This window comes from Mastomys coucha, unplaced genomic scaffold (genome assembly GCF_008632895.1).
Source record: "Mastomys coucha isolate ucsf_1 unplaced genomic scaffold, UCSF_Mcou_1 pScaffold11, whole genome shotgun sequence".
Taxonomy (NCBI): Eukaryota; Metazoa; Chordata; class Mammalia; order Rodentia; family Muridae; genus Mastomys; species Mastomys coucha.
Genome location: NW_022196893.1, coordinates 5,100,629 through 5,112,755, shown reverse-complemented (window position 1 = coordinate 5,112,755; position 12,127 = coordinate 5,100,629).

The window sequence follows — 12,127 nt, the reverse complement described above, 5'->3', positions numbered from 1 at the left end:
AAAATGGTTTAGTTTGAAGCTCAGGGTCTATGTGAATGAGGGTAGAGGCTGAGAACCAATGCTTTGCCCCCCCCCCCCATCCACTCTCCCTTCAACTGTCCTTCTGTGGCTCAGGCTGTTACAGATGCCCTCACAACAATGAAGAGCATGAGCTCCCAAGGGACCTCTGATGTTTTGTTCCCAACATGGCAGAGAGGGCCCATTATATGACAGAGTGGGAAAGGCATGGTCTGTGTTCCACAGTGGACAATGAAAGGGTCCACTGCTCATCTCCACATCTGACCTCTCCTCAGGAAGTAGCTTAGGAGGGAGAGATCCTTACCCTTCCAGCAAGAGGCATTGTCTTACATCTGGCTGGAGTTAGGAGTGAAGACATGAACTCAAGGGACAGAATCTGACCTGTGGCTTCCAGGGATGTGTGTCTGTTTCAGGACCTTCCTGGAATGGAGCAGAGCCTAAGAGGAGGTTGGACTAGGGATAGGGGCTCCTGGATGCACCAGCCTACCCCTATACACAGAGTTTCCTGGCAGCAGCTCAAGTGCATTGAATGACTGAAGAAAGGATTGGGTACCATGGAATTAGTACTGTAGCACACCTTGACTGGCGAGCAGGTAGATTCATGGTGTAGGTAGATGCATGGAGCAGGTGGATACATGGCACAGGTGGATTCATGGCACAGGTGGATGCATGGAACAGGTGAATGCATGACACAGATGGATGCATGACACAGGTGGATGCATGATGCAGGTGGAGGCATGGTGCAGGTGTATGCATGGTACAGGTAGATGAATGGTGCAGGTGGATGAATGGTGCATGTATATGCATGGTGCAGGTAGATGCATGGTGCAGGTGGATACATGGTGCAGGTGGATGCATGGCACAGGTAGATGCATGACACAGGTGGATGCATAACACAGGTGGATGCATGGTGCAGGTGGAGGTGCTCATAGGAAATGCTTCCTGTCTGCTCTGGGTTGAGATGTCCAGTCCAGCTCCTTTCATCCTCACTGGCAGCTCCTGAGAGTCTCTGGAGTAACTGTTCAACGACAGCTGCTTTCTGGGCACCCAGCCTGCCCACCCCATCCTCTGCACAGTTTTTCCTGCACACATGATGTTGTTTGTTTGTATAGCGTACTCCTCCCATCTACCTCCAGAGTTCTGGCTGCAGGGACCTGACCATGGCCCTGGGAGACAGAGAAGCAGATGGAAGCTGGCTGTAAGAATATGGATGAAAGGACCTGAGGAAACAAAAGCCTCATGGGCCGTGGAGCAGCCCACGTGGCAGACCAGGGAGCAAGCACAGCAAATGTCCCACAGCCCAGCTTTCTACCATGTTTAAGAAGGCATGGGAACTGTCCTAATGAGGGCCTCCACTATGCAGACAGACTGCTGTGTTAGTCCTGTTCCTGGAGACAATGCTTTCCCCTGAAACATTGGGCTCTGGGAGCTCCAAGTGTCTTTCCAGAAGTTTCCCTAAGGTCCTAGGCCCTAGAAGCCCCATAAGGGCCAGGCCATCTGGACCTTTCCCACATTCCTGGCCTGTTGGGAGCCAGTGCTGTCCCCAGGAGAACTATAGAGTCTTTCTACTCCTTGTACTGATCTTACAGTTTGTTATTTCTAGATTATTTGGCATGCTCTTCAGAGGGAGAGCTGCACTCTTGACAGCTGAGGGAGCTGTGGGTCCAGTGTGGGTGTGAGCCATCGTTAGAGGCAGAGGCAGAGGCAGAGGGCTGGCTTTCATGGGACTTGAGCCCCTGGGCCCAGAAGCCTAATGTCTCCATCTGTAAAGCAGATGAAAGTTAACAATGGATCTCTGATCTAACCTTGAGTAGACGAATCTCCATCCTGTTATGGACACTCAGACCCAGAGCCTGAAGGATAAAGGATACCATGGAAGTTCCTGTTCATTTACTTGTTTGTTCATTTGAAAGTTTTTCCTGAGAATCATCTCTCTGGCACATCGTTTTAGACCTCAGGGACTCTCCCCTCCTGAGGAGGAGGAGGAAAAGAGAGGGTATGGGAGATAGAGACAGCGAAGCATAGACAATAGCACTGAGAACACAGTAGGGATCAGGAGAATGCAGTAGGTTTGCAGGTGACTAGTAGGGGACCCTGCTGGTGGGGTGCCTCTCTGAGAAGGCAGCACCCTGAAACCAGGCATGTGAAGACCAGGGATCTGCAGGCTCGGTGTGCAGCTGCCTTGGGAATAATGACTGTGTGGGTGATGATGGGGAACATGGCGGTAACACGATGGTGGTAGAAGTCACCGTTATAGGGACATCAATGGCTATGAGTGTGAGGGTGAGAATGATGGATGATGGTAAAGATAATGGTGGTGATGGTGGTAGTGGGGACAGTAAAGTGGTGATAGTGAAGGCTGATAATAGCTGTGGTTGTGGCTATAGTGATATCAATGGTGGTAGTTGTGGTAGTGATGGTTATGATGGCAACGATGATGGTGCTGATGGTGCTGATGGCGCTGATGGCTGTGATAGTTGTAGTGCTTGCAATGGCAGTGATGGCGCTAGTGGTCCTGATGGCAGCAATGGTGATCATGGCCATAGTGGTGATGATAGAGTGTGGTGGTACATAGCCATGGTGATGATACTGGTCATAGTGGTGATGATAATGATGTTGGTAGATGCTGGTGGTGGTGGTGGCAGCAGTGATGGTGTTAATGGTGAGTTACTGGTGGTGGTGGGGGCAATGGTAGTTCTGGTGATGATGGTGCTGGTGATGACCGTGATGATGATATCAGTAGTGATGGTGACGGTTGTGATGATATTGTTGGTGGTGACAGTGAGAACATGGTGGTGGCTGATCGTGTTAACATGGTGGTGGCGGTGGCGGCGGCAGCAGCATACAGCCATTTAGGAAGTGAGATAATGATAGTGATAATGATGATGACTATGACCCTGACCTATGGACCATAAAAGCTGTTCTTCAGCCTTAACACAGTGGTTCTGTGCCAATCACTGCGCCACTTGCTGACTTCTAAGGCCTTCTGCTAGGTAGAAGCTGGTGCCTCTCCATCTTGCCAAGTAGGAGACAAGGGAGAACAGAAACAGGCCATCGTTTGTTACTTACTGATTCATGTCAGAATCATTTTGAACACAAGGACCCTTACCTCCAAACACCTGCCCCACCTAAAGCTTCTGGTGAAAACGAGATCCCCTGGCCTGTCTGGGCTGTGCCCCATGATGCCCACCACCAGCACCTAGCCTGGGCTTTCCTCACATGCCGGCAGAGGCGTGGGCACCTTGGTCAGGTTTGTACATCATCTGATATCAGAATTGACCCCGACATTAATTTGCTAATGTATTGTATGAAGTGGGTCGTGCAGCCTGAGCACTTGGGATGAGCTTAGACACTTCCGAGAGGGATTACGGAATGTGCTAAAAGGAGGGCTTAAAGGTTACTTGTTTCCATTCGATCCATGGAAAACCATAACAGAAATAATTGAAGTGTCAGGAAGTACCAGAAGAGAAAGAATAAGGAATCACATCAACAACTCTTTTATCACTTACTATCATCCTGGTTTTATTTGGTACTCTGAAAAGACACCCCCCCCCCCCGTATTCAGGTGTTGTTCTGGAAAGACAGGGGAGGGAAGAGGAGGAAGCCACAGAGTCATAGATGTCACAGCCAGAGCCTCTGTGAAACAACTTCATTCTACTTTTGTGGATTCTCTCACCTTCTGGTGAGCCATCTACTGTCAGGGCCATTTCTGCATCTCACAGGGCCTCCTGCACCAGTGCAGTTGGGAAGACCGAGGCTCTGGGAGTCTCCCAGCACTCATCTTTTGAGTCTTCAGAGCTCAGCTCTGATTCAGAGAGGCAAAGTCACTCACCGTAGCAATACAGCAAAGGTAAACTGGGGTCAGCCTTGGAACATCCGTTGTTGGTTCTCCAGGGAGGAGACTAAGGCTGGTAGGTGGGGCCAGATGTGGTTTGCAGAAGAGATGGGTCAGCCTCCTCTCAATAGGAGGGCAGCCAGACGGGTATCTCTGTCTAGGAGCTTGGTAGAAGGAGATATGGAAATCATAGGCTGAATAGCACATGGAAGGGTCACCAAATGGTGTCAGTGTGGGTAAAACCTGTACCAGAGCCTAGAGGAAGCCAGAGTCTATGGTTGATATGGCCTGGTCCTGGGGTGGGTTTGGGCAGAGGGTATGTAACCCGTAGTGGGTGGCAAGAACTGCCGATTCTGAAAACCCCTACAATTCCCAGATTCTCTTCCACCAAGGGGTCTCACCAGTAGCCTCTGGGGTGTGGGTAGCCATACTAAGCACCATCCTCAGTAGCTTTCTGGGGATGCTCTTCTGAGTTCAGAAGCCAAAACTACTGAGGGAGGACATGGCTAGTTTGCTACTGGGACTCTCTGCCTCCCTCCAGCCCTGCCAACTGCTGACCATTCTGGTTTCCAGAGAACTGAGTAGAGGAACATCATGTGACATGATTATCTCCTCCTTGTTTGCCCGAGAAGGATCTAAAACCCCTGGTCCTGAGATGCTGCACCCTATTGGGGAGTTTCTGAGGGACTAGATTTATCTCGGGGTGTGGGAATCATAGGAGGAGGGGGAGGAAGACTGGGTTCAAACTGCCGGCCGTCTCTCGTGGTCTGGGTCTCCCTCTGTCTTGCTTCCATTGGCACATGTATGTGAGGTTCAGTTTTAAACAGCACTACACCCTAACCCAGCCCTGGGACCAGGACTCTGGGCTCCAGGCCTGCCTGGGGATGTTTGGAGAGTGTGTACAGCAAGGAGTTTACCTTTCCACTGGCACGTCAGGCCACCCCAGTCCTCACTTAATCTCCCCATTACAGATGCTCAAATGCTTCCACTGCCCCTCATTTCACCTGGAGAGCTGTGTACCCTAGCTCCTTGTGGGAAGTCCTTGACTTTTTCTTTCCATAAATAATAAGAAAGTGTGAACAGGAACCTAGAAGAATGAGCTACTGCACTTCTCGCTGGCCTGGCTCAGCCTCCACAACCTCCAGTCAAGGCCTGGAGCATCCTCTGAAAGACCGTGGTAAATGAGATCACAGCCCTCTTCAGGAAGATCTGAGACCATCGGAAAGGCCCAATTATCCGAAACGGGTGTGGGGGTGTGTCTGGGGGGGGGACTCTGCCCTGATGCTTCCACATGAGCAAAGCCTCTCTTGAGCATTGAGCCACCAAGCTCCAAGGTAAAAGTGACTCATTTTGAACCTAGGACAGTAAGAGTGAGGATTGGTAGCAGGGTAGGGAAGGGGCCGTGTGGCTGGTGGAGGCAGGGTACCTTCTCAACTGATTTGGGATGGAAGGCTAGAGCCTGCTGGTTTGGGCTTGCCTTGTCCGCTTCTTCCAACCCCAGATCGGTGTGCTATGCAGAGCCAGGGTGCCTGTGCTTGCACTGGCTGTTGGCTGGTGAACTGAGCTGTCTCAGTTTCCCTGCCTCTAAAGTGAGGCAGCTAGCTAGTCTGGGCAGCTGAAGACCCACGTGCTCCAAGTACAGTGGGTTACTCAGCAAATGCAGATTCTGTCCACATTCTTGCTGGAACCCAGGCACCTGTGTTGGGCTTTACAGCTGAGGGTTCATCCAAAGGCATGGCCAGGTCAGGGATTTGCACCCCCACCCCCAAATCGCTTATGGGTCTTGGCAGGCTTGGTCTTTGTCTCCTTGACCTCCCCACAAAGCTGCTTTGGACACCCAGCCGGTTTTCTGGGATGCAGGAAAGAATGAGAAAGACAAGCAGGTCCCAGGCTAGAAACACAGGCTTGGAGACCTCACAGGGATTCTGTCTACTCCTAGGGAAAGGCATGGGGGTTGTATGCACCATCTCAGAGGTGCCCACCACTCCAGCAGCACCTGCCTGGCAGCACAGTCTTAAGAATAAGGGAGACTGTCTCCAAGCCTGGGGCTGCTGTGCTCAGCAGGTGTGAACCATCCCCCACTGCATGCTGCTTCTTGCTACATCCCAGCTCAGTCCATTAACACCACTGCCTGTGCCATCCTAGGCTCTCTCTGGGTGTCAGGGACACATTGATGAATGAGATGGAGCCTCCCACTGACCCGGAGGATCCCACAATTAAAACCAGGGTGTGGACCAGGTTGGATGGGTCAGGAGGTAGCAGAGAGAGTTGTAGAAGCAGCAATAGGAAGAGCTCTAGAACCTGTGTGTGTCTGCGTCCCCAGGAGGCTGGTCTCCTGGCCAAGCCCCTCCGGCTTGGCCAGACTCAATCCGCCGATTAACCTCGTGTTCAGAACCACTGAGCCATGAATCGCGTGGGCAGGCGGGTGTGTGTTGCCTTTAAACGAGCCTTATGTAACGAGGCTGTTGGGAACAGCGGACTCCAGCACAAGCCCTTCTTTTAAAATAGATCGCTTGTCTTTATATAGCCGAATGAGTCTTTGAGTCTTTCTTCTGGTGCTGCCGTCTTACAGAGGCGCTGATGTAGGTCAGATATTGCTTGGTGAGAATTAATTAATCTATAATTGTATCGAAGGAAAGCGAGAAAAACAAGCAAGTGCTCCAACTACCCATGGAGCCTAGGAATAAGCATTCCAGGCAGGGTTTGGGGAGGACTGGAGGCCACTCGGTCCTTGTGATTCCTGCTGTCCACCTTACTGTCCCCGCTCTTCCCATAGCCTTAGCTGTAGGAAAGATCAGCTCTCATCCTGCTTCCGGAGTCCCCAGAGTCCCTTTGGTTCCTAGTCCCACAACCCAGCCTCAGTATGTGGCAACCACCTGGGTGTTCTAGGTCACCTGCGTCATGAGACCTAGCTCCCCTGAACCTACTAAGCTGTCCCTTCCTGCTTGCTTTGTGTCCTCACTCATGCTCCTGAGCCATCTAGCCTGGTGTGCTGTCTGTGGAACACTACCCCACACATCAAAGGTCCCACACATCTTCACACTGATCACACCCTAGGTCATTCCCCACTGGTGTCCCATCTCAGGTTTTCTGGATGCAGTGTCACTTTGATCCCTAGCATAGTTGGAAGAAGTTCCCAGCTTCTACCCTCCTAGCTCTTGTAGAGCTGGGTCCCATGAGAATAGTTCTGGCCCCTGTAGCTTGTCCTGTGGAGTTGATCACAGCCTAGGGTCCCCTAGGAGGCCGAGGTCCCTCAGATCACTGTTGCCAAAGTGTTTGAGAAAGCTGACCCTGACAGTTTTCTGTGCAAGGACCCTGTGGCTGCCACATTACTTTTTGATGATGTCATACCCAGAGTAACCAGAGTCCCTTTCCATCATCAAGGACTCCCTTTCCCACCTCTCACTTACGGGTCACTTTTCCTGAAACGTATCACTGGACGGGCTTCAAGTGCCCGCTGGCTTCCGAGAGGATCTAGAACTTTCTAGACTTAACTCAAAATGCAGGTGGATCTGGGTGCGACATGAGAATCTCTGCAGAGAAAAGAGGAAACAGATACTGTAAGCATCCTGGGTCCAAGTCAGTGTTTTTGGCTTGCCATCCACCAATGCCGAAGCTACCCAGGCCCTTGATGCCACCATGTGGTCCACCCAGGTCCTCTCTGCCTTGAGAAACTGGGGCTCCACAGATCCCACTATAGAGTACGAGGCCCTGTTGCAATTATGGGGATCCTGGGAATAGAACAGCTCTTCTTTCTTTTGTGGATGCATAATCCATTTCTCATAGCTTGACCTTAGCACTGCCTGCCTTACCTTGACCAACCAAGTCGCCATTTACCTCAGTGTCCTTTAGGGGTCTGCACATAATACACCAAAGCCCTATGGATCCCCACCATAGCTGGGAGGGGGGGTTGTCTGTCCACAGCCAATCTTGGGCCTGAATGAGTAGACTGTAGACACCCAGAAAGGCCTTCCCTCCCTCCTCATTTTCTTCCTTCCCTCGATCCCAGATGGGCAAGAACAAGGGTCAAACTGCAGATCCACCCTTAGGAGGTTTAGAACAGAGGTGATTTCCCCTCTACATCCCCTTTGCCTGTGGATGTGAAGCTGTGCCTACGGAACTGGGCTACTGTGGGCAACGTAAGTCCTCTGTCTGGGTTGTACTAGGGTGTGGCTGCACACAGGCCATGAGCTGCTGATTGAGGGCTTCATGAGATCTGCTTCGGCCCAAAACATCACCATATACTCATACGTGTGGAAGGGTAATTCCAACAACCCATGGAGTGCCACTCAGTAACCTTGCTCTGTAACCTTGGGTATGCCAAAACTGGAGGTTAGACCTTCTTGTCTAGGGACCTGGAAGTCCTAGGCAGGACTTCCTCACTCTGCCTTGCTTAGCTTCTCACAAAAATGTACACTCTAAGACTGACCTCCTCGACAAGTGGGGAAACTGGGGCCGGGGAGTCAGTGTGTGTGGTCCCATGGCCACACAGCTGGAACCTGACATTCTGGGTCTCCATGTGTGAAAGAACAAAGCTCTCCTTGGAAAGTTTTAGCTTGGGTCCTTGGGCCTTATTGGCTTAGGTGGGTCTCAGGTGTGCTGAGGGACCAGTTCCATAAGAAGATCTGGGGAATAGCAATTGGGGTTCCCCTTTTGTGTTTTGTGGGCAGGTCTCTTAGGCATATACTCCCCAAAGGCTGAAAAGCTGCCATCTGTGTGCCCAATCACCCCACCCCTCAAGGCCTCAGCTTCCCACCTCATAAAAGAGGGCCATTGGGAGGGCTAGACAAGGCCAGGGTGAGAGTTGTGGGGGTGGTTGATACCACGATACACCACACCCCACATCGGTATGTCCTCCCTTCCACAGCAGTGGGTCTGGTCAGGTTCTTCTCTTTTCCTCAACAGTCTCCCCCACCAGGAGCCTGCATGGTTCTGCATTTGTTCCCTCCTGGCTGTTGCGTTCCTGTTCTCTGTCATACAAATGTCAAGAAAGAATTTAAATGAGGGGAAACTGCCTCAAAGGTTGTGTTTCTGGCAAGGTTTCAGATGCTGGTGATGAGGGGCTGTGGAGGGCCTTCTTCAACGACAGCCAGGCAAGGCGGGGAGGCATGCCAGTGTGGGTGCAGTATGGGGACATGAGAACCCCCACCTCTTGCTTCCTGGTTCCTACAGTAGCCTGAGGCGTGTCACGGAGGTCACTGCACACCCAAGACAAAGAAATGGAGTCTGATGCAGAACAGCCAGATCCGGTCCCATCCCTTTTCTGTCTCCAACCCATCCAAATCCTTCTTGGGGCCTCTTCAGGGATCAATCCACCAGTCCCTGCTAAGGCTGAGTTGACTGCTGGGTCCCCCAGCTCTGTCTTGATCTAGCAAGCTTCATCCCCAGTCCACACTGAAAGCTCTAGTTTCCTCAGGATCGGTGGTCTAGATGCCTTAGCAGCAACACTTGCCTAGTGATCTGAGGAGCTCAAAACCAGACACAGAGAAGAAACTGAGTTTGATCCTGAGGGCTCAGGCAGGCCATGAGGCACTTGTTCTGGCTTCTGATAGCTCTTTCAGAGACGGCAGTGAGGTTTGTGGGTAGAGGAGCACCAGACGGTAAGCAGAGGGTTATTTATATCGATGGCAGAGGTGTCCTGGAACCAATGGAACGGGGTCCTGTCAGGAGGGGGACCCTAGAGTGGAATCATAAGAGTTGGATGTAGGAAGAACATTGGGAGGAGCCAGGCAGAGGAGATGGATGTGGGAAGTCTGTACAGGAACCACCCTCCAATTCTGTATCCACAGTCAATGGGATTGTACTCAAGAGATCAAAGTCTGAAGTTTCCCAGGGTGGAGTGCTGGTCCTGAGCTTGGGAGGGACTTGCCTAGATTAAGGAAGACTTGACCTGAGTGGTGTCTGGGCTCCCACCCCAGGGCTCACCCTCATGTTAAGCAATAGGACTGAAAGCAGCTTGGCTCGAGCACACAGCACACAACACACACACACACGTTTCCGCCTGCCTTCAGTTCTGCTGGGGAGAACAGGAGAGCATAGGGTGGCAGTCGCAAGAGTGGAGCCTGTGGAGGTAATTAATCACTTTTCAATTAGCATTCAGGAGCTGCTGTCTGAGGACTCGGAGTAGGCTGGCTCTGCATTGCTGTGCCAGGCTCCGGATGCAATTTTATAAACGTTGTGAGCTGAAATAGCAGCGCGAAGCTGAGCAGGCATCCGAACCAGAGAGACAAGGAGCACAACAGCAAGGGGTTGGGGCGGGTAATGAGGCCTATGCCTGGAACAGAGCCCTGGGCTGCCCTGCTGCATGGAGGACTAGCCCAAAGGTGTGGGAGGACTCTAGCATACAGCTGGCACTCCATAAGTGCTCCCAGTATGGTGGATGTTACCAGGTGGGGATGTGGATAATCTTAGGGCCGGTGAAGATTTTGTTAAGTGTTCTCAGAGTAGGCTCTGCTCTGTTCTGACCCTTACCTGTTGGCTAAGCACCATGTGGGTCTTCACTGGCCTCCATTTTTTCACCTTCTCCCAGGGAAGGGGCTATGCTGACCCCTTTACAGATGGTGGCTCACAGCAGAAACACTGCAGGGATTGTCCTGGGCAGCTGACTGATTGTGGAGTGCTGCCTGTAGTTGATAGCTATTCTCATCTTGCTGCATCCTTACCTGGTCCAGAAATGGGGCAAGACCTCCCTGGGGTCGGGGGATGGAGATCAAGCTGATATCCTTCTGAAAGCACAAGTTAGAAACACAGCTCCTTGTATGTACCCCCCCTTGCCTCAGAAAGGTTCACACAGTTGGCAGGTGCCACTGTTGGGAGCTGTGTCATTTGGGGTAGGGTCAGGGCATGTTAAGGATTGTCTCTGAGCCACAAATCGCCTTTTTGAGCAGGGTACAAAAGATAGGATGGTGGATAAACACCAAGGGACCTGGGTCAGGCATCTGATTCTCTAACGACTTGACCTTTGGCTCCTGCCTCCAGACAGAGCTCATTTCTGTTGTGAGTGTCCTTCCATGTCTGTTGTGCTGGCTCAGGAGATCAAGGCAATATAGAAGTAGACACCACATCACATTTAGGAAGAAGCAGCTGGGCTTCTGGGCACTGGCCTCTCTGTAGAAAACATAGTCCCCACTGGCTGGAAATCTAAGCTAGCCACCCAGAGGGATTGGGGAGGGGACCTCGGAGAGCTCAGGGTTAGGTCAGGTTGCCAGGGTGAAAATCACAGATCGATCGTTTGGTGGTTGAGTAAGATAAGAGTCACATCAGAGGAGACACATGCTTAGGGGCTCCGTGTTTCTCTGAGGGACACTCATACTCCCTTGGGACTTAAAGCTGTCACCACAGACATGACTCCTCAACTTCAGACAGGACTATAGGCCCAGGTGAGTATCTTCTCTGTAGCCCACCCAAGCCACAGCCCCACTATGTTAGTGGTGGAGGAAGGACTTGTGTAAACAGAAGCCCTGGATCTAGGCTCAGACTGAGTTTGGTGGCAGGGTAAGAGAGAGGACAGCTGGCTCGCATTTGGGTCCCCAGAACCCAGTTTCTACTCTCAGGATGGGAGGCCTCTGCAGCGAGCACTTGTTGACTGCCCATCTCTAAGATACATGTTATTTGTGTGTTCCTATGGTAGGGCGTGGCCTATGGGACTAATAATTTGTCTCACTGGGGTGCTGTTCCCAACATACCAACCAGTGACCAGTTCTCCATGGTTTTCACTAGGAAGGGACACCAAGCCAGATGCCTCTTCCCCCAATTTCTGTCTCCAGCTCCAGTCTGGCTTTCGACAATAATTTCCTCATTACCAGGAATTAGTTTGCAAATAGCAGAGGAAACTTCAAGGTCTGTCTTCCTAAGGAGTCTCATCAGGCCCCATAGAAATTCAGATCAGAAGCCACAGTGTCCCTGCTGCTCAACAGGCACCCACACTCACGTGCCACTATTAATCCTTTATAAATAACTTGATCTTCATCAGGCACATATTATTTATGATAACGGTTGTATTATTTAGATGTCAGCAGCGTCATGTTAATTGCAGCTGCTAGGGCTGTCAGTGGCACAGAGGTTCAAGGTGAAAAGAGGACCACAACCCTTCATCCCTGTTCTCCCTTGCCTGTTCTGAGTGGGCAGACGATGGACAGCCAGCTGACATATGCATCAGACAGTGGATGTTACAAGAGTGATTTTCTGTGGCTAAGGCTTGGCCATTCTGAGTTCTGAGATGGTGGAAACTGAAGCCAGGTCTGTGTAGGCTAGAGAGAGAGAGAGAGAGAGAGA